General features: G+C 38.3%; 1 protein-coding gene across 5 annotated transcripts in view; it reads left to right on the top strand.

Annotated features, from left to right (window-relative positions):
- LOC143646868 (uncharacterized) overlaps positions 1–27,197 on the top strand; it is a 74,108-nt gene that overhangs the window by 28,756 nt on the left and 18,155 nt on the right. The window lies entirely within an intron of this gene.

Genomic DNA, 27,197 nt, shown 5'->3' on the forward strand with positions numbered 1-27,197 from the left:
AAAAAAAAATTTTACAGGCCATACCCCTTACCCCTCACTTTCATTTATCACTAGCATTTCGAACTAAATCTATTTTAACATTTGTTCCCCCTATTATTTATTTTTATTTCATATGTTCTTCTCATCTGTTGACAAGGTAGATAAAAGGAGCATCAGAGACAAGGTTTTCACAACCACACAGTCACATTGTGATAGCTATATCATTATTCAATCATCCTTGAGAAACATGGCTACTGGAACAAGGCTCTACATTTTCAGGCAGTTCCCCCCAGCCTCTCCATTATATCTTGAATAACAAGATGATATCTACTTAATACATGAAAATACCTCCAGGACAACCTCTCAACTCTGTATGGAATCTCTCAGCCATTGACGCTTTGTCTCATTTCACTCTTCCCCCTTTTGGTCGAGAAGGTTTTCTCAATCCCTTGATGCTGAGTCTCAGCTCATTCTAGGGTTTTTCTCAATCCCTTGATGCTGAGTCTCAGCTCATTCTAGGATTTCTGTCCCACATTCCCAGGAAGGTCCACACCCTTGGGAGTCATGTCCCACGTAGACAGGGGGAGGGTGGTGAGATTGCTTGTTGTGTTGGCTGGAGAGAGAGGCCACATCTGATCAACAAAAGAGGCACTCTTGGGGGTGATTCTTAGGCCTAAATTTTAAGTAGACTTGACCTATCCTTTGTGGGGTTAAGTTTCATATGAACAAACCCCAAGACTGGGGGCTCACCCTATAGCTTTGGTTGTCCACACTGCTTGTGAGAATATCAAGAATTCAACTTGGGGAAGTTGTATTTCTCCCCATTCTCACCACTCCCCGAAGGGGGCTTTGCAAATATTTTACCACTCACTGATCGAATCACTCTGGGATTCAACGGGGCATCACTCTGGACAAACCAACAAAATCTCATGTCCTTTCTGAGATTCCAAGTACTTATGGTGTTCAATCAAACTATCTACATAAGTTATATTAGGAAATGAAGTAGTCAAAATACGAATTTTGTAACAAACATTTTTTGCTTTAGTCTCACACATAAGGTGACATTTTAAAATATTAATTACCATCTATTTTCAGCACCCTGCAATAATGACATTCCTTTGTTCTTCCTCGTGCAAAAACATTTTTAAACTTCGTACATTTAGTCACTATTATTATACACTCTAGGCATTCCTAGATTATACCATCTCAAACTTTAACATCTATCTTTCTTTCTGATTTCATTTATGTCCCCAGCCCTCCTCCTCTATCATTCTCACATGGAGCTTCATTCAGTGTTTTAACATAATTGTATTACCGTTAGGTAGTATTGTGCTCTTCATTTTGGAGTTTTTGTATTCAGTCTTGTTGCACAGTCTGTATCCCTTCAGCTCCAATTACCCAATATCTTACCTTATTTGTATCTCCTGATGGTCTCTGTTACCAATGACATATTCCAAGTTTATTCACTAATGTCAGTTCATATCAATGAGACCATACAGTATTTGTCCTTTTGTTTTTGGCTAGTCTCACTCAGCATAATGTTCTCAAGGTCCATCCATGTTGTTACATATTTTATAAGTTTATTCTGTCTTAAGGCTGCATAATATTCCATCGTATGTATATACCACAGTATGTTTATCCACTCATCTGTTGATGGACATATTGGCTGTTTCCATCTCTTTACAATTGTAAATAATGCTGCTATAAACATTGATGTGCAAATGTCCATTTGTCTTTGCCCTTATGTCCTCCGAGTAGATACCTAGAAATGGTATTGCTGGGTCATATGGCAATTCTGTATTAAGCTTTTTGAGGAACCACCAACCTGCCTTCCACAGCAGTTGCACCATGTGACATTCCCACCAACAGTGAATAAGTGTGCCTCTTTATCCACATCCTCTCCAGTACTTGTCATTTTCTGTTTTGTTGATAATGGCCATTCTGGTGGGTGTGAGATGATATCTCATTGTGGTTTTGATTTGCATTTCTCTAATGGCCAGGGACGTTGAGCATCTCTTTGTGTGCCTTTTGGCTATTTGTATTTCCTCTTCTGAGAGGTGTCTGTTCAAGTCTTTTTCCCATTTTGTAATTGGATTGACTGTCTTTTTTGTTGTTGAGTTGAACAATCTCTTTATAAATTCTGGATACTAGACCTTTGTCTGACATGTCATTTCCAAATATTGTCTCCCATGTGTAGGCTTTTTACTTTCTTGATGAAGTTCTTTGATGCACAAAAGTGTTTAATTTTGAGGAGTTCCCATTTCTTTCTTTCTTTCTTCAGTGCTCTTGCTTTAGGTGTAAAGTCTATAAAACCGCCTCCAATTATAAGATTTATAAGATATTTCCCTACATTTTCCTCTAACTGTTTTATGGTCTTAGACCTAATGTTTAGATCTTTGATCCATTTTCAGTTAACTTTTGTATAGGGTGTGAGATATGGGTCCTCTTTCATTCTTTTGCATATGGATATCCAGTTCTCTAGGCACCATTTATTGAAGAGACTGTTCTGTCCCAGGTGAGTTGGCTTGACTGCCTTATCAAAGATCAAATGTCCATAGATTACAGGGTCTATATCTGAATACTCTATTCAATTCCATTGGTCAATATATCTATCTTTATGCCAGTACCATGCTGTTTTAACCACTGTGGCTTCATAATATGCCTTAAAGTCAGGCAGCGTGAGACCTCCAGCTTCATTTTTTCCCCTCAAGATACTTTTAGCAATTCGGGGCACCCTGCCCTTCCAGATAAATTTGCTTATTGGTTTTTCTATTTCTGAAAAGTAAGTTGTTGGGGTTTTGATTGGTATTGTGTTGAATCTGTAAATCAATTTAGGTAGAATTGACATCTTAACTATATTTACTCTTCCAATCCATGAACACGGTATGCCCTTCCATCTATTTAGGTCTTCTGTGATTTCTTTTAACAGTTTCTTGTAGTTTTTTTGTATAGGTCTTTTGTCTCTTTAGTTAAATTTATTCCTAAGTATTTTATTCTTTTAGTTGCAGTTGTAAATGGAATTCTTTTCTTGATTCCCCCTCAGATTGTTCATTACTAGTGTATAGAAACACTACAGATTTTTGAGTGTTGATCTTGTAACCTGCTACTTTGGTGTACTCTTTTATTAGCTCTAGTAGTTTTGCTGTGGATTTTTCAGGGTTTTCGACATATAGTATCATATCATCTGCAAACAGTGAGAGTTTTACTTCTTCCTTTCCAATTTTGATGCCTTGTATTTCTTTTTCTTGTCTTATTGTGCTGGCTAGAACTTCCAACACAATGTTGAATAACAGTGGTGATAGTGGACATCCTTGTCTTTTTCCTGATCTTAAGGGGAAAGTTTTCAGTTTTTCCCCATTGAGAATGATATTAGCTGTGGGTTGTTCATATATTCCCTTTATCATTTTAAGGAAGTTCCCTTCTATTCCTATCCTTTGAAGTGTTTTTAACAGGAAAGGATGTTGAATTTTGTCAAATGCTTTCTCTGCATCAATTGGGGTAATCACATGATTTTTCTGCTTTGATTTGTTGATATGGTGTATTACATTGATTGATTTTCTTATGTTGAACCATCCTTGCATTCCTAGGATGAATCCTACTTGGTCATGATGTATAATTCTTGTAATGTGTTGCTGGATTCGATTTGCTAGAATTTTGTTGAGGACTTTTGCATCTATATTCATTAGAGAGATTGGTCTGTAGTTTTCTTTTTTTTGTAATATCTTTGTCTGGTTTTGGTATGAGGGTGATGTTGGCTTTGTAGAATGAATTAGGTAGCTTTCCCTCCTCTTCAATGTTTTTGAAGAGTTTGAGCAGGATTGATACTAATTCTTTCTGGAATGTTTGGTAGAATTCACATGTGAAGCCGTCTGATCCTGAACTTTTCTTTTGGGGAAGCTTTTTAATGACTGATTCTATTTCTTTACTTGTGATTGGCTTATTGAGGTCATCTATTTCTTCTTGAATCAAAGTTGGTTGTTCATGTCTTTCTGGGAAGTTGTCCATTTCATCTATATTGTTGTATTTATTAGCATAAAGTTGTTCATAGTATCCTGTTATTACCTCGTTTATTTCTGTGGGGTCAGTGGTTATGTCTCCTCTTCCATTTCTGATCTTATTTATTTGCATCCTCTCTCTTCTTCTTTTTGTCAATCTTGCTTAAGGCCCATCAAGCTTATTGATTTTCTCATAGAACCAGGTTCTGGTTTTATTGATTTTCTCAATTGTTTTCATGTTCTCAATTTCATTTATTTCTGCTCTAATCTTTGTTATTTCTTTCCTTTTGCTTGCTTTGGAGTTAGTTTGCTGTTCTTTCTCCAGTTCTTTCAAGTGGACAGTTAATTCCTCGATTTTTGCCCTTTTTTCTTTTTTGATATAGGCATTTAGGGCAATAAATTTCCCTCTTAGCACTACCTTTGCTGCGTCCCATAAGTTTTGATGTGTTGTGTTTTCATTTTCACTTGCCTCGAGATATTTACTGATTTCTCTTGTAATTTCTTCTTTGACCCACTGGTTGTTCAAGAGTGTGTTGTTGAGCCACCACATATTTGTGAATTTTCTGGCACTCTGCCTATTATTGATTTACAACTTCATTCCTTTATGATCTGAAAAAGTGTTTTGTAGGATTTCAATCTTTTTAAACTTGTTGAGACTTGCTTTGTGACCCACCATATGGGCTAACTTGAGAATGATCCATGAGCACTTGAGAAAAAGGTGTATCCTGCTGTTGTGGGGTGTAATGTCCTATTAATTTCTGTTAAGTCTAGCTCATTTATTGTAATATTCAAATTCTCTGTTTCTTTATTGATCCTCTGTCTAGATGTTCTGTCCGTTGATGAGAGTGGGGAATTGAAGTCTCCAACTATTATGGTAGATGTGTCTATTTCCCTTTTCAGTTTTTGCAGTGTTTACCTTAAGTAGTTTGGAGCATTCTGGTTCGGTACATAAATATTTATGATTGTTATGTCTTCATGCTGAATTGTTCCTTTTATTAGTACATGGTATCCTTCTTTGTCTCTTTTAGCTGTTTTACATTTGAAGTCTTGTTGCATATTAGTATAGCTACTCCTGCTCTTTTCTGGTTGTTATTTGCATGAAATATCTTTTCCCAACCTTTCACTTTCAACCTATGTTTATCTTTGGGTCTAAGATGTGTTTCCTGTAGACAGCATATAGAAGGATCCTGTTTTTTAATCCATTCTGCCTGTCTGTGTCTTTTGATTGGGGAGTTCAATCCATTAACATTTAGTGTTATTACTGTTTGGGTAGTACTTTTCTCTACCATTTTGCCTTTTGTATTTTATATGTCATATCTAATTTTCCTTCTTTCTACACTCTTCTCCACACCTCTCTCTTCTGTCTTTTTTTATCTGTCTGTAGTGCTCCCTTTAGTATTTCTTGCAGAGCTGGTCTCTTGGTCACAAATTCTCTCAGTGATTTTTTGTCTGAAGATGCTTTAATTTCTCCCTCATTTTTGAAGGACAATTTTGATGGGTATAGAATTCTTGGTTGGCAGTTTTTCTCTTTTAGTAATTTAAATATATCATCCCACTGTCTTCTTGCCTCCATGGTTTCTGCTCAGAAGCCATGCAGTTCACCTGCATCAATTTTCCCTGAGGGTGATACCCCCCAGGTTAAAAGACTTTCCTGTGAAGTCTGTAGGCTCTGTTTTTCTTATCCTGCCCACTATGGGTGCTTGTCTGCCTGCGGATTCCACCAGCATAAGATGATGTGGCACCTTTAACTCTGGCAGACTCTCCCTGCTGGGGGCGTGTTGGAGACAGAGGAGAGGTTGTAGGCTAGTTTTAATGGCTTCAAATTCCTAAGCCCTGGTGTCTGAATTCCTTGAGGGAGGAATTTTTTTTTCCAATTTTGTACCACGGTTTATTTGCTTTTCTTATTTCAGGACTCAAACTCATTAAGATCAACCTTCTCCCTAACTCACAAAATTCTGGCACAGGCAGTGACTGACCTAAAAAATTCCCACTACACATAGTCTTATTGGGTTTCCCTTATGTGTGATGGATTGCTATTCTCTTGTTGCTTTCAAGATCCTCTCTTTCTCTTTGACCTCTGACATTCTGATTAGTAAGTGTCTTGGAGAACATCTATTTGGATCTATTCTCTTTGGGGTACACTGCACTTCTTGGATCTGTAATTTTAGGTCTTTCATACGAGTTGGGAAATTTTCAGTGATAATTTCTTCCATTAGTTTTTCTCCTCCCTCAGCTCATTCTGGGATTTCTGTCCCATGCTGCCAGGAAAATCCACACCCCTGGTAGTCATGTCCGACATAGACAGGGGGAGGGTGATGAGTCTGCTTGTGTGTTGGCTGTAAAGAGAGGCCACATCTGAGCAACAAAAGATGTTCTCTTGGGGATGACTCTTAGGCTTAATTTTAAGTAGGCTTGACCTATCCCCTGTGGGGTTAAGTTTCATATGAACAAACCCCAAGACTGGGGGCTCGGCCTATAGCTTTGGTTTTCCACACTGCTTGTGAGAATATCAAGAATTCAACTTGGGGAAGTTGAGTTTTCCCCTGTGCTCACCATTCCCCGAAGGGGACTTTGCAAATACTTTTCCACTCACTGATCAAATCACTCTGGGATTCATCAGGGCATCACCTGGACAAACCAACAAAACCTCATGTCCTATACAAAGTTCCATGTACTTAAGGTGTTCAATCAGCTATCTACATAAGTTATATTAGGAGATGCACTAGTCAAAGTATAGATTTGTACCAAATAAACATTTTTTGCTTTATTCTCACATATTAGTTGAAATTTAAAATATTAATTACCATTTTCATCACACTGTAGTAATGACATTCTTTTGTTCTTCCTCATGCAAAAACATTTTTAAATTTGTACATTTAGTCAAATTTAAAATTTGTACATTTATTATTATTATACACTCTAGGCATTCCTAGATTATACCATCTCAATCTTTATTGTCTATCTTTCTTTGTGATTTCATTTATGCCCCAGCCCTCCTCCCTCTATCATTCTCATATGCAGCTTCATTCAGTGTTTTAGCATAATTGTATTACAGTTAAGTAATATTGTGCTGTTCATTTCTCAGTTTTTATATTCAGTCCTGTTGCACAACTGTATCCCTTCAGCTCCAATTACCCAATATCTTACCCTATTTCTATGTCTTCATGGTCTCTGTTACCAAGGAAATAGTCCAAGTTTATTCACTAATGTCAGTTCATATCAGTGAGACCATAGAGTATTTGTCCTTTTGTTTCTGGCTAATCACACTCAGCATAATGTCCTTAAAGTCCATTCATGTTGTTACATACTTCATAACTTTATTCTGTCTTACAGCTGCATAATATTCCATCTTATGTAAATGTTATAGTTTGTTTAGCCAACTGTCTGTTGATGGACATTTTGGCTGTTTGCATCTCTTGGTAATTGTTAATAATGCTGCTATAAACATTGGTGTGTAAATGTCCATTTGTGTCCTTGCCCTCATGTCCTTTGAGTAGAGACAGCATATAGATGGGTCCTGTGTTTTAATCCATTCTGCAAGACTATGTCTTTTGATTGGAGAGTTTAATCCATTAACATTCAGTGTTATTACTGCATGGGTAGTACTTTCTTCTACTATTTTGCCTTCTGGATTTTATATGTCATCTCTAGTTTTCCTTCTTTTTACCTTTACTCATAGTCTTCCTTTCTGCACTCTTCTCCACACCTCTCTCTTCTGTCTTCGTATCTGTCTCTAGTGTTCCCTTTAGTATTTCTTGCAGAGCTGGTCTCTTGGTCACAAATTCTCTCAGTGATTTTTTGTCTGAAAATGTTTTAATTTCTCCCTCATTTTTGAAGGACAATTTTGCTGGATATAGAATTCTTGATTGGCAATTTTTCTCTTTTAATAATTTAAATATATCATCCCACTGTCTTCTCGTTTCCATGGTTTCTGCTGAGAGATCTGCGCATAGTCTTATTGGGCTTCTCTTGTATATGATGGATTGCTTTTCTGTTGCTGCTGTCAAGATCCTCTCTTCTCTTTGACCTCTGACATTCTGATTATTAAATGTCTTGGAGTATGTCTATTTGGATCTATTGTCTTTGAGGTACGCTGCACTTCTTGGATCTGTAATTTTAGGTCTTTCATAAGAGTTGGGAAATTTTCAGTGATAATTTCCTCCATTAGTTTTTCTCCTCCTTTTCCCTTTTCTTCTCCTTCTGGGACACCCACAACACATATATTCATGCACTTCATATTGTTTTTCAGTTCCCTGAGTCCCTGCTCATATTTTTCCATTTTTTCCCTATAGTTTCTGTTTCTTATCGGATCTCAGATGTTCTGTCCTTCCGTTTAGAAATCCTATGTTCTGTCTCTCGAAATCTACATTGTAGGTTTCCATTGTTTTTTTCGTCTCTTCTACTGTGTCTTTCATTCCCATAAGTTCTGTGATTTGTTTTTCCAGACTTTCAGTTTCTTCTTTTGGCTCTTTCCTTGCCTTCTTTATATCCTCCCTCAATTCATTGATTTGGTTTTTGATGAGGTTTTCCATGTCTGTTCGTACATTCTGAATTAGTTGTTTCAGCTCCTGTATGTTATTTGAATTGTTGGTTTGTTCCTTTGACTGGGCCATATCTTCAATTTTCCTAGTGTGATTTGTTATTTTTTGCTGACGTCTAGGCATTTAATTACCTTAATTAGTTTATTCTGCAGATTGCTTTCACTTCTTTTATCTAGGGTTTTCTTGCTGGAAGAATTTGTTGTCTATCTGTTCTTTGACATTCCATTCAGCTTTATCTGCACCTTTAGCTTAAGTTTTGTTTAACAGAGGAGAATTTTTCAGTTCTTGTTTTCTTGTTTCTTGCCCTGCTTGTGTGGTGCCTTTCCCCCCCACCCCCTGACACGTAGGAGGATCTACTTAGACATTGTAGACCACAGCCAGATTTTCCCAGACCAAACTGGCCCCCTATCAGGAGGAAAGAGTCACCTGCATCGGTTTTCCCTGAGGGTGAGACCCAGCAGGTTGAAAGACTTTCCTGTGAAGTCTCTGGACTCTGTTTTTCTTATCCTGCCCTGTGTGTGGCGCTTGTCTGACTGCAGGTCCCACCAGCATAAGATGATGTGGTACCTTTAACTTTGGCAGACTCTCCCTGCTGGGGGCGTGGTGGAGACAGAGGAGAGGTTGTAGGCTGGTTTTAATGGCTTCAAATTACCAAGCCCTGGGGTCTGAATTCCTTGAGGGAGGGATTCCACCTGAGTTGGGCTTCACCCCTCCCCTTGGGAAGGCACAGGCTCAAGACAAGCCCCCAAAAGAGCTCACTTCTGCCTATGCCTGGGGCAGTTGCAGCCTGTAAAGTCCTGCCACTGTTTCCAGAGGCAGTCAAACCTTTGTAGATACACAGCCACAAAAACCTCTGTTTCCTTCTCCCCCCCCCCCTTTTTCTGTCAGTCCTGCCCCCTTGGTGCTGGGGCAAAAATGAGCAAACTCTGCTTTGATCAGGTTCATCTAAGCTGGTGGCCTATTTTTAATAGTCAGAATTTGTTAATTAGTTCCACAACTGGCGTTTGATTGTGCCCAGTCCCTGCTGCTGGTAATGTCCTTTCCTTTCCCCTCTGGGAAGCGGCCTGTGGGGGAGGGGCGCTGGCCACTGCAGCTTTGGGAACTCACGGTTCTGGGGGGTGCTCACAGCCAGTCCAGCTGGTCCAGACTGGGGTACGCTGTGTGTCTGGTCACTGACGTGGCCCCAGGAGCTGTTCTGTACTGTTTCTCGTCATTTAGTAGTTGTTCTGGAGGACGAACTAAAACGCGCACATTGTCAAGCCGCCATCTTGACCCGGAACTATGTCCCAAAGCATTTTAATCAATTAATAAAAGTCCCTATATACACTGTAGGCATTTTTGGAAAATTTTATTCAAAGCTTTTGAAAACTCTGACCTTTTAGATTATGAACTAAAGGCAGTTTTTTAACAGATTTGTTAAGGCTGCAGATTTCCAGATTATTGCTTTTCTGTTTCATCTCTGCTTGCAAACACGCCTTTTCTTTTTTTTCTTTAATATTTTGTGGAGAAATCTTCACACACATACATTCCATACATGGTATGCCATCAGTGGTTCACAATATCATCACATAATTGTGTATTCATCACCATGGTCATTTTTAAGAACATTTGCATCACTCCAGAAAAAGAAGAAACTCAAGCATACTATACATGTTACCCCTCCCTGTAACCACTAGTATTTCCATATACTCTATTTTTTACCCTTTGCCCCACCTATTATTTAATTATTTTTTATCCATAATTTTTTACTCGTCTGTCCATACCCTGGGTAAAAGGAGCATCAGACACAAGGTTTTCACAATCACAGACACATTGTAAAAGTTTTATCTTTATACAGTCTTCATGAATCAAGGCTGCTAGAACACAGCTCAACAGTTCCAGGTTCTTCCCTCCAGCCACTCCAATACACCATGAACTAAAGAGGAATATCTATATAATACATAAGAATAACCTCCAAGATAACTTCTCAACTCTGTTTGAAATGTCCTAGCCACTGAAACTTTATTTTGTCTCATTTCTCTCTTCTCCATTTGGTCAAAGAGGCTTTCTCAATCCTTTGATGCTGGGTCCCAGCTCACCCCAAGAGTTCTGTCCCCTGTTGCTAGGGAGATTTACACCCTTGAGAGTCTTGTCCCACATAGGAGGGAAGACAGTGTGAGTTCACCTGCCAAGCTGGCTTACAGAGGCCACATCTGAGCAAGGAAAGGTTCTCTTTCCTTAGGCATGATTGTAAATAGGCTTAGCTTATCCTTTGCAGGAATACGTTTCATAGGGGCAAACTCCAAGATCGAGGGCACAGCCTATTGATTTGGTTGTCCCCACTGTATTTGAGAGTATCAGAAATTCCCCAAGTAGGGAATTTGAATATTTCCTCCTTTCTGCCGAGTCTCCCAAGGAGACTTTACAAATAATTCTTTATTCACTGCCCAAATTACTCTGGGATATATCAGGATATCACACTAACCTGGACAAGCCAACAAAATCTCACACCCTCTTCGAGATTCCAGGTACTTATGGTGTTCAGCCAAACTGACTATACAAGTTAAATTAGAAAATGTACTACCCAAAATATAAATTTTTCACCAAATAAACATCTCTCCCTTCAGTCTCACACAGAAGTTGAAGTTTTAAACTGTGGACAATGTCAACCTTTACTCTGTATTTTGATATACCTTAGTCCTATCCAGATCAGCTTCATTCATATCTCTACTTGAAGTCTGATCACTTTTTCAGATTTTGAAGCTGTTCCTCTATGGGGTACTGCTGACTTTTATAGCTTCAGAGCTTTAACTCTTTGAGTCTCAGATTCACACAAATATCCCAAGTTTCTGGGAATGACCAGGTTATGTACGCACAGTTCAGTATCTCAGAATTTAGAAATACCACTTACCTCCTGAATATATGTGACTGCTGTAAGAGCTTAAAATCTAGGACCCTTTGCAGTAGGCCCCAACCTGATAACCCATGTTTTTTACCTTAGTTCCCCAAGTTTATATTCTAATTAGTCTATATGATGAGGCATGATAATATTTGTCTTTTTGCTCCTGACATGCCATTAAACATACAGTTCTTAAGGTTCATGCATCTTGTTACATGCCTCATAACTTCATTCCTTCTTGCAGCTACTCAGCAGACCAATTATGCACCACAGTTCCTTCTTCCTTTCCTCAGTCCTTGTACCCTTATCATGCCATTTCTTTTTTGAACTTCTGTCCTTCTCCTTTGCAAAGCAGTGGCATCCACAGTAATACTAAGTTTCTGTTTTCCAACATCCTTTTCAATTACAATTTCACTAGGTGAATGATTTGCTACAAGTAATCACAATTAGCCAGCAACAGCATCAGCAAATGCTTTGTGCCTTTTCCACCTCCCACATTAGTTTCTTCACTGTTGACCACATAGCTATTTAACCGATATTTTATATTTTAGCTTCAGCAGCATTGCATTAATGGTACCAATGGTACTGGTCAACATGTCTTTTTAAATTGCAGCTGCAAATTATCCTTGAAATGATAATGGCCCTAATAGAATAAAGTTTATACATGTTCACACTAGGTCTCATGGGTCAGATGAGTCTCCATTGCACATGCCTTCCATGAAGTGAGTCAGCTATTGAGGTGGTAGCCTTCTTTGGATCAGATCCCTCAACTCCTATCCTCAGTGATTGTCTGATACAGGTGAAGGAACTGCATGGGAAATTCATACCAGTGTGTTGAATATTTGGCCAAGATATAATACACATCACTTCTGCTCCAAGTCTGTTGTCCAAAACTGGTCTTCCAATCACAGGACCTGAAAATTCAATTTAGTAAATGGATAATTGATGAGAAGTAAGTGTCTCTTCCACATATCATGGAGATATATATTGTGATAGTAGAGCTAGAATATCAAAGTCACCTGTACAGTGGAGCCACCATAAGAAGGATATCTGTGCTAGAGAGGTGCGGGACTAGCATCCCATTTTTTTGTTTTTATTTTGACTTTTAACTTTTTTATTGTTAAGTATAACAATACTTAGTATAACAATACAAAGCAAAGAAATAAAAAAGCAATAGTTTTCAAAGCACTCTTCAACAAGTAGTTACAGGACAGATCCCAGAGTTTGTCATGGGCTACCATACAGTCCTCTCATATTTTTCCTTCTAGCTGCTCCAGAATATAAGCAGCTAGAGGGCTTAAATATTTTTTATCATCACAATCGACCTTTTTTCTTCTTTTGTTGTGAAAAATAACATATGTACAAAGCTATAAATTTCAAAGCACAGCACCACAATTAGTTGTAAAATATATTTCAGACTTTGACATGGATTACAATTTCACAATTTTAGGTTTTTAGGTTTTTACTTCTACCTGTTCTAAAATACTGAGATTAAGAGATATCAGTTTAATGATTCAGCATTCATATTCATTTGTTAAATCCTATCTTCTCTGTATAACTCCACCGTCACCTTTGATCTTTCCATCCCTCTCTTTAGGGGTGTTTGGGCTATGGCAATTGTCATTAATACGGGATAGGGAGATGGAACCATCTGATGTTCTGTAGAGGCTGGGCTGGGTTTCACAACTTACCTGGACCAAGGACCCATTGAAGGTTGTAGGTTTCTGGAAAATTCCTTTTTTGTAGCAGGACAGCATTCATAAATATACGCCATAGTTCACCAGTCTACTTCTCAGTGTATCCTTCAGCCACCTGCATTCATCAGGAATCATGTATAGTGCCCAAAGCCCACAGTCCATCAACACTCTGAATTTTAGATAATTTCATTGTTTCCGTGAGAAAGAAAACCAATAAACCCACCATTGCCAAATAGGAAATCTAAACTTCCTCCTAACTCTCATTATTTATCTCTGCTATTGCTGTGGTGGTGCTGATGTTTTCCATTTAAACATAATCCATAGCATGCATTACCAGTTTTCCCCCTTATCTTGGACTTAAACACTGTTTTTGCATGAATCATACCTTTGAAGTAGTTCTTAATCAATGGGACACATAAGGCATACAACCCCTTTCAATCTTGTTCACCTTCAATATGGTAATACTTATAGATCCACTAGAGAACTGCCTTCACTTCTATCTTTTCCCTTACATTGGAGTTCAACCTCATTAGCTAACCATTCACCTATCTCTAGCTTCTATATAACTCTAAGTCCCCTATATTCTGTATTATAAGCCTCTGATTTTACCTTTACCATGTCCATAAAAGTGGAATTGTACAGTAGCTATCCTTTTGTGTCTGGCTTATTTCACTCTGCATTATATCCTCAAGGCTCATCCGTCTTGTCATTTGCTTCAGGACATTTCATCTTACTGCTGCATAATATTCCATCTTATGTATATACCACATTTTGTTGATCCACTTGTCTGTTGATGGGTATTTGGTTTGTTTCCATCTTTTGGCATTGTGAATAATACTGCTATGAACATTGATGTGCAAATGTCTGTTTGTGTCATTGCTTTCAGCCCTTCTGGGTATATACCATATAGTGCTATAGATGGGTCATAGGGCAACTCAATATTTAGTTTCCTAAGGAACTGCCAAACAGTCTTCAACAATGGCTACACCATTGTACATTCCCACCAACAGTGCTTAAGTGTCCCAATTTCTCTACATCCTCTCCAACATTTATACTTTCCTGTTTGGTTAATAGCAGCCATTCTTATAAGTGTGAGGTGGTATCTCATTGTAGTCTTGATCTGCATTTCCCTTATAGCCAGGGAAAATGAACATCTTCTCGTGCTTTTTTTTTTCACATGGGCAAGCAATGGGAACCGAACCCAGGTCTCCATAATGGCAGATGAGAACTCTGCCAGTGAGCCATGGTGCCCTGCCCTCTCATGTGTTTTTGAGCCATCTGTATTTGCTCTTCAGGAAAATGCCTGTTCATATCTTTAGCTGATTTTATAATTGGATTGTTTGTTCTTTTGTTGAGTTGTGATTTCTTTGTGTATGCAGGACTTTTGTCTGGTATGTGATTTCCACATATTTTCTCCCATTGACTTGGCTGGTTCTTCACCATTTTAACAAAGTCTTTTGAGGTGCAGAAGCATTTGATTTTGAGGAGTTCCCATTTATCTATTTTTTCTTTTGTTGCTTGCACTTTGCATGCAAAGTTCAGGAACCTACCTCATATTACTACATCTTGAAAATGTTTCCCTACATTTTCTTCTAAAAGCTTTATGGTGCTAGTTCTTATAGTTAATTGTTTGATCCACTTTGAGTTAATTTTTGTGTAGGGTGTAAGTAGGGGTCTTCTTCCATTCTTTTGGCTATTGATATCCAGTTCTCCCATGCCCATTTATTGAAAAGACTATTTTGTCCCAGTTCAGAGGATTTGGGGACCTTGTCAAAAATCAGTTGACTGTAGATTTTGTGCTCTATTTCTGCACTCTCAATTCGATTCCATTGGTTAAGGCTTTTATCTGCGTGCCAGTACCATGCTATTTTGAGCACTGTGACTTTATGATAGGTTTTTAAGTCTTGTTTTTTAGGATGCTTTTAGCTACTCGGAATCTCTTTCCCTTCCAGATGAATTTGGTAACTAACTTCTCCAAGTCGTCAAAGTACATTGGGATTTTGATTGGTACTTTGTTGAATCTCTAGATCAATTTGGGTAGAGTTGACATCTTAACTATATTTAGTCTTCCTATCCATGGTCAGGGAATGTTTTTCTATTTAGATCTCCTTTGATTTCTTTTAACAATGTTATATAGTTTTCTGTGTACGTGTCCTTTACATCCCTAATAAAGTTCATTCCTAAGTACTTTATTTTTTTAGTTGCTATTTTGAATGGAATTTTTTCCTTAACTGACTCCTCAGTTCGGTCCTTGCTTGTGTATGGACACGTTACTGATTTTTACATGTTAATTTTATATTCCAACACCTTGCTGAATTTGTTTATTAGCTCAGTTAACTTTGCCATAAATTTCTCAGAATCTTCCAAGTATAGTATCATGGCATCTGCAAACAATGAAAGTTTTACTTCTTTTCCAATTTGGATTCCTTTTATTTTTTGTCCTGCCTGATTCCTCTAGCTAGAACTTCTAGCACAATGTTGAATAATAGTGGTGATGGTGGACATCCTTGTCTTCTTCCGGATATTAGGGGAAAGCTTTCAGTCTCTCTTCACTGAGTATGATGCTGGCTATTCGCTTTTCATATATTCCCTTTATCATACTGAGGTAGTTACCTTTGATTCCCATCTTTTGAAGTGTTTTTATCAGAAAAGGATGTTGAATTTTGTCAAATACGTTTTCAGCATCAATGGAGATTATCATGTGATATTTCCCTTTCGATTTGTTAAGGTGCTGTATTGCATTAATTGATTTTCTTGTGTTGAACCATCCTTGCATTCCTGGTATAAACCCCACTTAGTCACAGTGTATGATTCTTTTAATGTGTTGTTGGATTTGATTGGTTAATGTTTTGTTGAGAATTTTTGCATGTATGTTCATTAGGCAGATGGACCTGCAGTTTTCCTTTCTTGTATTCAAATGATAATTCACTTCATAAAATGAGTGAGGCAGTGTTTCTTTTTCTTCAATTTTTTGGAAAAATTTGAACAGAATTGGTGTTATTTCTTTCTGGAATGTTTGATAAAATTCCCCTGTGAAGCGATCTGGGGCTGGACTTTTCTTTGTAGGAAGATTTTTGATGACTTATTGAATCTCTTTACTTCTGATTGGTTTGTTGGGACCTTTTATTTCCTCCTGAGTCAGTGTAGCTTATTTTTATGTTTCCAGGAATTTGTCCATTTCATCTAATTTGTCTGGTTTGTTGGCATATAGTTGTTCATAGTATCCTGTTATGATTTCCTTTATTTCTTCAGAGTCTGTGGTAATGTATCCTTTCTCATTTCAGATTCTGTTCATTTGTTTCCTCTTTCTTTTTTTTCTCCATCAATCTTGCTAGTAGCCCATCGATTATATTGATTTTCTCAAAGAACCAACTTTTGGTTTTATTGATTCTTTCTATTGTTCTTTTATTCTTCCATTCATTTAACTCTTCTTGAATCTTTGTTATTTCTCTTCTATTTGCTTTGGGGTTAGTTTGCTGTTCTTTATCAACTTCCTCTGGGTGAACAGTTAAGTCCTCAGTTTTTGCTCTTTCTTGTTTTTCAATATAGGCATTTAGGGCAATCAATTTCCCACTCAGCACAGCCTTTGCTGCATCACATAAGTTCTGATAAGTTGTATCCCCATTTTCATTCATCTCCAGATAGCTACTGATTTCTTTAGTAGTTTCTTCTTTGACCCACTAGTTGTTTAAGAGTGTGTTATTTACTTTCCATATTGGTTATTGAGATCCAGCTTCATTCCATTGTGATCAGAGAAAGTGCCTCAAACAATTTCACTGTTTTTAAATTTATAAAGATCTGTTTTGTGTCCCAGTATATGATCTATCCTGGAGATTGTTCCATGAGCACTAGAGAAGAATGTATGTCCTGGTGTTTTGGGTGCAATCATCTATATATGTCTGTTAGGTTTAATTGATTTATCAAGCTGCTTACCTTCTCTGTTTCCATGTTGATCTTCTGTCTGGTTGTTATATCTATATAGAAGAGTGATGTACTGAAGTCTTCTATTATTGTTAAAATGTCTATCATTCCCTTCAGTTTTCCCAATGTCTGTCTCATATAGTTTGGAGCTCCTTGATTGGGAACATAATAAACATTGATAATTGTTATATCTTCTTGGTGAATTGTCTCTTTTATTAATATATAAGGTCCTTCTTTGTCTCTTATGATGTCTACATTTAAAGTCTGTTTTGTCTGATATTAATATAGCTACTCCTGCTTTCCTTTGGTTATAACTTCAGTGGAAAGTCTTTTTCCATCCTTTTACTTTCAATCTATTTGTATCCTTGTGTCTAAGATGAGTCTCTTGTAAGCAGCAGATAGCTGGATTGTATTTCTTAATACAATCAAAAGAAAAGAAACAGCAAACGAAAAACAATCTACTACATACAAGGGAAACCACATAAGAATTTTAGGGTCCAGACTACTCAACTGGCACCATGGAGGCGAGAAGGCAGTGGTATGATGCACAGGTAAGATCCTGAAAGAGAAAGATTTCCAGCCAAGAATTCTGCACCCAGCCAAATGGTTCTTCAAAACTGAGGGAGAGATTAAAATTTTCACAGACAAAATGTTAATGGACTAAACTTACCAATTAAGATGCAGATTGTTATCTGTATCTGTATGCCAATCTGTATCTTAATTGGTGAGTTTAGTCCATTAACATTCAAAGTTGTTACTGAAAAGATGTTTTTCTAATCCGCCATCTTGTCTTTTTTATTTTATTTGTCAGAAATATATATTCTTTTTCCTCCTCCTCTTTTTTTTTCATGGGCAAGCATCAGGAACTGAAACCAGGTCTCTGGCATGGCAGGCGAGAACTCTGCCTCCTTATCTTTCTATCCTTTAAGTTACCTTACTGGTACTCTTCAGTTCTCTGCCCTCATCCAGACCTCCCTGTACTGTCTTTTTTTTTTTTTTTTCAACTGGCATAACTCCTGTTGGTATTTCTTGCAGGGTTGGTTTCTTGTTGACAGATTCTTTCAGGATTTGTTTGTCTGTGAAAATTTGTTTGTCTGTGATTCTTATATTTATGTGCTTTGTTTTGTCCACCCTTTCCCTAAGACCAAATTCAAATTTTTTCATCTTTTTTGCCATTTACAGAAATACTCAGATGTTGTGTGCCTCTAGTATGTTTTTTATTTGGTCGACAGAGTCTTTGATCTCTGTGACATTTGCTCTTTTTCTATTTACTCTTTCAAATACCTCTTTATGCTCTTCTAGTGTCTTCTTGATCTCCTTTATGTCAATAGCCATCCCATTTATTTCATGAAGCAGAATTATATGAACTTCTTTAATTAGTTGTTCCAATGTCTCTGTCTCCTCTGGTGTTTTCATTTAATCATGAGGCTGAGCTATATTTGTCTGCATTGTGATGTGCTTAATGATCTTATGTTGTTTTCATCATATATAAATATCTTGATTGATTTACTTTGGGAGTTGATTTCCTTCAGTAGTTTAAAGCCTTGTGTTTTCAGGGTAGACATTTAGCAAGATGCAGGGTACAGAGCAGGGCAGAACAGTGCAGTGATGCGTTGCAGCACAGGTATATGTGCAGGTTGGAGATTTTATGCTGGTGCTTGAGAAAGCGGGCCTCCAGCAGCCAGGGAGGATGCAGCTGTGCAGGTGCACAGGTCTCAGGGGCATAACCCTGGTGTGCATTCATCTAGGGCACAGAACTCTTTGTACATATGCTCAGAGAGAGCTATGGCAGTGGATCAGCATTCTTGGGATGGGGGCGGAGATGATCCAGTTGTGCAGGTCAGGACTTTCTCCATGCTTGGAAGCATGAGTGAGAGCCATGCCTATGCATGGGCCTAGGACTGCCATAAACTAAAGTTCCCAGAACTGAAGCATGTGATTGGGGACTGTGCACATGCACATGTCTAAGAGTGCCATCGACTGATGTTCCCAGAGCTGAGGGACATAACTGGGGGCCCCTCCCTGCTGCCTGCAGACTGTTGCCAGCGCATAAAGGTTACAGGTGCATACCTTCATACCCAGCTACACCAGCCCCCACCCTATCCCACCACCGCCCATAGTGTCTCACAGCCTCACCCCGACCTTCTAAACTTTGTGTATAAATTCATGCCACTCTTAGACCCTTGCATGCACGCTTGGGATATAGTGCTCGGGAGGGGTGTAGGAAAGGTGTGTTGGGCTGCACTTGGAGTGGTGATATGGGGCGTGTGTGCATGCTGGGGGTTGGTGGGGCAGGGGCTCTTGGAGCACCAGGAGTAGTGGGTAGTTGACAGGGTTCAGGTGCAAGAGGTGTTGGGTGAGTCGCAGGTCGTGTGGCTGAGCTGATGAAAGTAGTGCGCTCAAGGAATGCTGCTTGGCTTACATCTGAGTCCCTGTCTCCCTGTTCATGCACTCCTGTGGCCTCCATGCTTCCGTGTTAGGCTCTAGTCAACCAGAATACTCTTCTTCCCGGAGATTCACATAGCTCCCTCATCTACCTTGTTCATGTCTTCACACCAATGTCACCTTCTTTGTGTGCCTTCCCTAATCTTCTTATTTGGTCTGGGAATGTCCTTTGCACAACCTGCCACCCATCAACACTGATATCTTTTTTTTTTTTTTTTTTACATGGGCAGGCAGCGGGAATCAAACCCGGGTCCTCTGTCATGGCAGGCAAGCATTCTTCCCTGCTGAGCCACTGTGGCCCGCCCAACTCTGATATCTTTAGAAAAAACTTTTTGTATTAGGGAAAACTTCAAATATACACACAATTAGAAAATTTAGTATAATGACCCTTCCCCAGAGATATGCCACCCATTGTCAATAAATATCAAATTTTTTCCAGTCTTATTTTATTTCACCTATAAGTACTTCAGTCTGCATCTTTAAGTTTTAGGTAATGTTTTTTTAATGTCACAGTCACTAAGCCGTCATGAAATCTAACAAAATTAGTAATCTCATGCATAATACCAGCCAATAATCAATTTTGCCAATTGTCTCAAAGATGTTGGTTAGAATAAGGATCCAAAAAAGGTACACATATTGTTTTACCATTCAAATAATATATATTTTACTTATCTGTTTACATGTTATCTGTCACTCCCATGAGACTATACCATATGAGCAAGGATTTTAGTCTGTTATTTTCTTTACTGTACCTTCTGCATGTACAACAGTTCCTGAAAGATAATAGGAATTCAGTAAATATGTAATGAGTGAATTAAGCTGATAACATATATTTAACAGCCCAAGGGGTATGCTATGTTAACCTGGTTAAATGTATCACTTTCCAGCTCAAATATGTTGGACTACTTTTCTGAGCCTCAGTTTTCTCATCTGTAAAATGGGACAACTAGCACCACTTTTGCACATGGGTTGTGAAAATTAGAAACAATACTTTTACATTGTCTGACATCTCATTCACTCACAATGTAGCATCTTTTATATTTTTTAATAGAACTATACTTTTTAGGCACATCTTTCAGGCATAAGCAGATGAAAGGTGTATAATAAAGATTATGGTCTTGCCTTTGTTCTGGGTTCCTGGAAGGTAACCCTAAATCATTGGACATTCTAAAGGAAAAGTCATGTCATTGTATTTCATGGTGGGCAGCTCAGGCCACCATACCTGATAGTGTATACTGAAGAGGTGACTTACAGTGGGTCCCATAGGTAGGTGACAAGCCAACCCTTGGAATGTAGGAGGTGAAAACTAAAATAGACATGTATGTAATCATTCAGTCAGTCAGCCATGCCTATGTGATGAAGCCTCAGTAAAAATTTTAGGCACAGAAGTTTGGACAAGCTCCCTTGGTTGGCAATACTCTCATCTATTCTCACACGTTGATAACTGGAAGTATAATGCCTCTTAGGACAATGGAAGCTTGGCATTTTAAACCCACCAAGGTTTTATCCTATGTGTCTTTTCTTTTGGCTAATTTTAATCAATATCCTTTCCCTATGGTGTTCTGCAACCATGTAATATAGCTTTCAGTTAGTTTTGTGAGTCATTCTAGCAAATTGTCAAACCTGAGAGTTGTTTGGGAACTCCACCAGCTAGCAATTGGTATTGCCAGTGAGTGCAGTTTTGGAGGCTGTGCTTTCTATGTATTTGGATCCTGACTGCTTAAAGTTGGAGTCTCAGTTCTTAGGAATTTCATCTCAGTCTGGAATAATCTGCCATTAAACATTATAATTGGGTGTCAGAAAATGTAGGATTCACTGGAATGACATGACACTGAAATATATGGTTTGGGACAAGAAAGAATGAGAGTATGGGGGTTCTTGAAAGATTGATACCTGGATGGCTACAAGGTCACTCATTGTATAGAACTGCCATTATTGGTGCAATAGTTGCTGGAGGTAAGAATTCCCAATGGCATTCAAATATGATGAATCCCACTGTAGGGAAATGGCTCGCTGGAGGTATAAGGAAAGGCAAACTAACAAGAAAAAAGCAATATATATGATACCTTAGTTATTTTTGTCTCTAACAGATAAAATGAAAATGTAAGAGACTATCAGGGCAGACCCTGATGCTGGGCCAAGCTTGGATCCCAGACCATTTGAACTATAGCCATTAGCCTCACAGCCATTTCTAAAGGGAAAAGTCATGCTGAAACAGCAGATAGGGAAGAAAATTCACATTTGAAAGTTAAAAGAGAAAGTCAAGGGACTCATGCCAACAAAATATTTTCTTTATTAAGAAATGGGAGGAACAAAGCTGAAATTAATGGAGTGTACTATATTAAATATGTAAGGTCTTATTATGGGTTTGATTACAGAAAAGTAATGAAGTGTTCTCTAAGTAATGAAAAACCACCAAAGGTCCTAATGCACCCCTATCAGAAGGTGGATGGGCCCTTGGCAACCTCTGCTAGTCCCCCACTTTGAAGAACCCTAAACAAATCAGCTTTATTCACCCTAGTATGGAGAATTTTTAAAACTGCAAGGCAAAGATGACAATGACAAAACTAACCTCCATTTATCTAGGACACTGATCTTGCAATCTAGTCAAGGTAAGGACTACTGAGAAGGCATAGGCCCTTTGGTGCACCTTAGCTGTCGGAAGGTAAAGGAGTGGATAAGAGACATTTCTGGGCCTCTGACATGAGAGCCCCATGCACTGTGAATCCAGAACCTGTTGGTGTAGTCTCCATAGAACTGTATTAGATTTAGAAAATATCTAAATCTAATTAGATATTTAGAGATGCATTGATGATGGAATTAAGGTAAAAACTTGGATGAAAATGACTGGGAAATTCTTCTCCTACTTTGTGTAGTAAAATAGAAGGCATAAAAATCAGCCCTTGTGCCAGCAGTGATTGAACAAGTGAAATGGGACTCAATAAGATGCCTGAGTCCACATAGGTCATTGATTTTCTATACAATATCCCTGTGGGCAGCACAAACTGAAACTCATAACAAAAGTCTGAGTGCCATCCAGTGATGATCATTAGGAGTTTGGACCATGAAATTTCTATTTTAGAGACGATTACTAGCATGCTATTGGATTTTATTTAAGATTGCCACTCTGACTGAAAGACATAAAATAATCTCAAACTTGAAATATTCATGATATCTTGAATATCTCGAATATTGATGTTGAAGGAATTCTCTAATGGCGAAAGTAGTTCCCAATAGAGTTTCACAATAAGATAGAAGTTATTTAGCCTGGGATATGCTACTGGGGGAAAGCAAGGAGATACTCATGAGCAGGGATCATCTTTTCCTGTAAGACTAACTTTAAAGCACTTCTTTCATCCTACTGCCACTTAGATGGTGCCTTTTGACCAGCTATGTATTTGTCAAGAAAGAGGTCCTTGTTTTATGGATGGTAGTTCCAAGGTGAATAGATAACATTCCTTTTGGAAGACTGACAATCTGAGAAATATAAAAACAAATCCGCTCAGTTGGCTGAATTGCATGTCATTAGCATGTATGTTTAGGATATTACCAGTACCTAGATGGTGGCCTATGGCCTGACCATATGTTCAGCCAAAAGATCAATAGAAGTTGGACTGTTAAAGGAATGCCTCTAAGGAGCACTACCCTATGGAAATCACTGAGAATGTGCGAGGTGCTTTAAAGCAGGATATATCAATGGCCATCAGAAGAATCCCTTTCCAGGATCAACATGTGATTGGAACTGGTGAAGAGATATCCTGGTTGCTTGCTTGAGATAGCCATCAAGCTTCTTGATATGAGTCAGCATTGCAGGAAGCACTGGGGCTGCAGCTAAGCAGATATGCACTGAACTCAGACACATTCGTCTTGTACATTCTGAGGTACAAAAATTCCAGTGAGAACTCTTTCCTCTGTCAACAGGAGAGAAAGAGACTGCAGATACTTATGTTAAAGATTATCCCAACAGGGAGGATTGCAGGCAACTTGGATTGATGTCAGTAGCTCCTGGAGGCTACAAATGGATCCTGGTAGGAATAGAGTCTTACTCTGAACTGTCCTTAGCTTATCTGATTGTAAGTGCAAATACTCAAGAAAGCACTAAAAGAATGAAAACAGAAAATACTTCACCTCTTTGGACCACCAGTCCAAGTCATATTTGTTCAAACAAAAGAACATACTTTTATCCTCTGAGTAATGATTTGTTCAGAAATTGAACTGAGTGTTTGAAATTCTTGATAGAGGAATGAAGGACTGGCTTATGTACCTTAATATGTGCTTATACTCCACGTGAAAGGGGCCATGGGAGGATCTTCACCAAAAACAGTTATGTTTTCTCAGGGATCTGGGGAAGGGGAATTTAGGGAGGATACTAGTATGGTTGTACAGTTCTTCCCATGGGAGGATGATGGTGATATGTCCATACTTTTTTACTTTTTGCTGCATATAATCTCAACCTTATTTTTTCCTACCTGATGGAGTAGTACCATGACCAGAGATGCAACTGCGGTGATGCAGGGAAAATTCTCAAGCAGAAAGTATAGCTATACATTTAAGTTTTTATAACAAATTCTGTGTACCTGATCAGGTAGATCGTGCATTCATGATCCTTTTTGTATACTTGCAGAATCCTAGTTTTGTATTGGCCAGCATCCTAGCCTCCTATGATCAGAGTAAAGCATTATTGGCCTAAACCAGCTCATTCCAATAGGGAAATAATGTGAGTCACAAATACAAGCTACAAATTTAATTTTGTTTTCTAGTATTATCACTGGAAATCAAAAATAAAAGGAAAAATTAATTTTTATAACATGATTTTTATATCTCAAAAAATATATGTATCCAAAATATTTTTCTACATGACATTCATTTTTAAAATAATAATGAAGTATATATAATTATAAATGTGATAAGAACAGTAAAGAAAATTAAGTAAATAAAGTGATGGAGTGAGAATGGAATGCCATTTAAAGTAGAATGTTTAGAACAACATTACCTAATAAGGCCATATCTTATAAGATATAAGAAGATATAAAAAGGAAATGATTCAGCCACCCAAATATCTGGGGAAAAGAACTGAAGCTGAGGTAAAAGCAAGCTCAGAGATCTAAGGTAAGAGAGTATATAGAACATCAAGAAGTTTGTTGTAACTTGAAAGAAAAGAAAGGAACATATTAATGGCTGAAGGCAGAAAGGCAGTGTAGTCTAAATTATGTAGGGCCTGGCTTTTAGTCTGACCAAGGTGGGAAGTCACTAAAGGGTTTTGAGAAAATAGTGACATGAACTGTCATGTGAACACTAATGAAGGGGGGCAGTGCACAGGTAGACTATTTGGAGGCTATAGCAGAATTCCAAATGACCAATATAATGGCTTGAATTAGGGTCGTGAGAAGCTGTCAAATTCTGGATATTATTTGAAGGTAGAGAACACAGATTGTTATGTAATTGTACTGTTTAAGCCATTATCTTTGTGTTTTCTTCTACTACAGCCAAAAGAACATTCTAAGAGCAACATTTCACTAAGACAGCCCAAGGGGTTGCACTGAAAATCAGGTTCTTAAAGTAATCCTTTCTTCTGGGTGTGGACCCACTGAAACTAAAAACTTGATATGATCTTACCTTAAGATGTAGCCCACCTCATTCAGGGTGGGTCTTAATCTTCTTCCTGGAGTCCTTTATAAGAGAATGAAACTGAGTAAAACAGAGGTAAATTCATAGAAGCTGAGAGAGAAAGCCATAAAACCAAGAAGCTGAAAGCAAAGAAACTCAGAAAAGAAGGGAGAGAACAGCAGAAGCCATGTGACAGAGGAATCTAGGATCACTGGCAACCAGTCTTCAGGAAGAAATCATCACCTTAATGGTGCCTTGATTTAGACATTTTCATATCCTCAGAACTGTAAGCTTGTAAACTAATAAATTTCTATTATAAAAGCCAACCCATTTATGGTATATTGCATTTTGGCAGCCTGGCAGACTAAAACACACAAATATGCACAACATACACAGTAGACTGGGAGGTATGTATGCACTCAAACCCATAACACCATATACACACAGTAGACTACAAAGGCTGTACATGCTTGCACACACATGATATTCAGTTTTAAAATAATATAAGCACACTGTATATGAAAGGAATCTGCATTTAATTCTTTGTTTACATGTATTGCAAATAATGCTTTCACACTGAAACCTCCAATTCCTGTCCAACACCAGGGGGACCATTTTAGTTTTCTCCCTTTCCATTTTCTAATTCTTCAACAGTGAGAAACCTAACCACCATTTGCTGTAATATGTTTATTTGATTAACTGATTTTTTTCACTACCCTCTTATAACCAATCTCCCATTTCTGTCCCACCTGTATTTTACGTGCCCACCTTTTTGGGCTCTGACCTTTGAAGACCCTGCTCACTCCTCTCATGCCCCAGCATCCATGCCAGGCAACTGCCATTGTCCCTCTGCACAGACAACCTCTTCCCACTCAAGCCAAGCCACTCTCCCATATGGAAGCCACTCCTCACAGTACTCTGCACAAATGTCCACACATAACTGCCTCCTGTTCCCAGGTCCATCTGATGACTGTAGACAGATGGAATTGTGGGAAGGAGCTTGTGTCGGTTGGGTGGCTGGTTAATTTTTAATGGTGCTGAGTTCCCAGATGCTTTAGAAGTGACACCTTTAGCTGTCTGTTGATAGTGCCATGTGCGTTGACTGGTTCTTATCTTGTTCCAGCCTCATCTGATTCAGGCTTAAGAACTATTTTAGAAATTTACTTGTTTCAAAGTGCTGCTTTTAAAGGGGCCATGAAGAGCCTCCCTAAGCTCTTTTGTTTCCTTGTGTTTTTGCTCTTTGCAGACCAGTCTTAATTAGATTCCAGGGAGCAGTATGAAATGGTCCCCCTTTGGCATTTGTTTATAGAGTAAACAATAACCTATGTGTCCTGTTGGGTTTTATCCAAGGTAGGCCAAACAAATTGGCCTTTTTTCTTTAGGGCAATAGTAGAAATCTCAATTCTAGAAATTATTTGTGTAACATTGGAGAGAGTGGCTCATCAGTCAGTACTCCCTTATAGATGAGATATCAAAGAATGGGGACTGAAGTTTCATCTTCAATGTGGTCAGTGAGGCCCAGCCTGAGATGGGAGGTGTGTCTACTTCCTTGGGACTTTGTTGGACCTGTTGTCTACATATTTTTCTTTCTTTTCTTTTCAGTCTCTGTGTATATTCAGTGATTTTAAAAACTTTTTTTCTTTGAAGGACATAATGGCTGTCAGTAACTGTACAGCATAAGAAGACTTATCACATTCCTAGTTACTACACATCACTGTTCCACAAATGTATGTTAAGTAGAAGCCCTAAATAAACTATAGGCTTTGAATGGTCATGGGTGGTGACAGAGATGCTCATAAGACCTTGCATGTAGAAGTACCTTGGAATGATAAATAGAGCTTGTAGTCATATTTCTTTAACGTTTTGGAGAAGGCTTTAAGGCTCATCTTTATTCACAGTGTAGTTTAAAATTGATTTATACTATAAGCTCAATGTGCCAGTTTGAAACTGTCATGTACTCCAGAAAAGCCATGTCCTTTAATTCTCATCAGTATTGCTGGGTGAGATCTTTTTTATTGCTTTCATGGAGATGTGACCTACCCAATTGTGGGTGCTAATTTTTGATTAGGTGGTTTCCATGGAGACATGTGCCCCCCCCCCCCATTCAAGGTGAGGTTGCTTATTGGAGCCCTTG

The sequence above is a fragment of the Tamandua tetradactyla genome, chromosome 9 (genome assembly GCF_023851605.1).
Source record: "Tamandua tetradactyla isolate mTamTet1 chromosome 9, mTamTet1.pri, whole genome shotgun sequence".
NCBI lineage: Eukaryota > Metazoa > Chordata > Mammalia > Pilosa > Myrmecophagidae > Tamandua > Tamandua tetradactyla.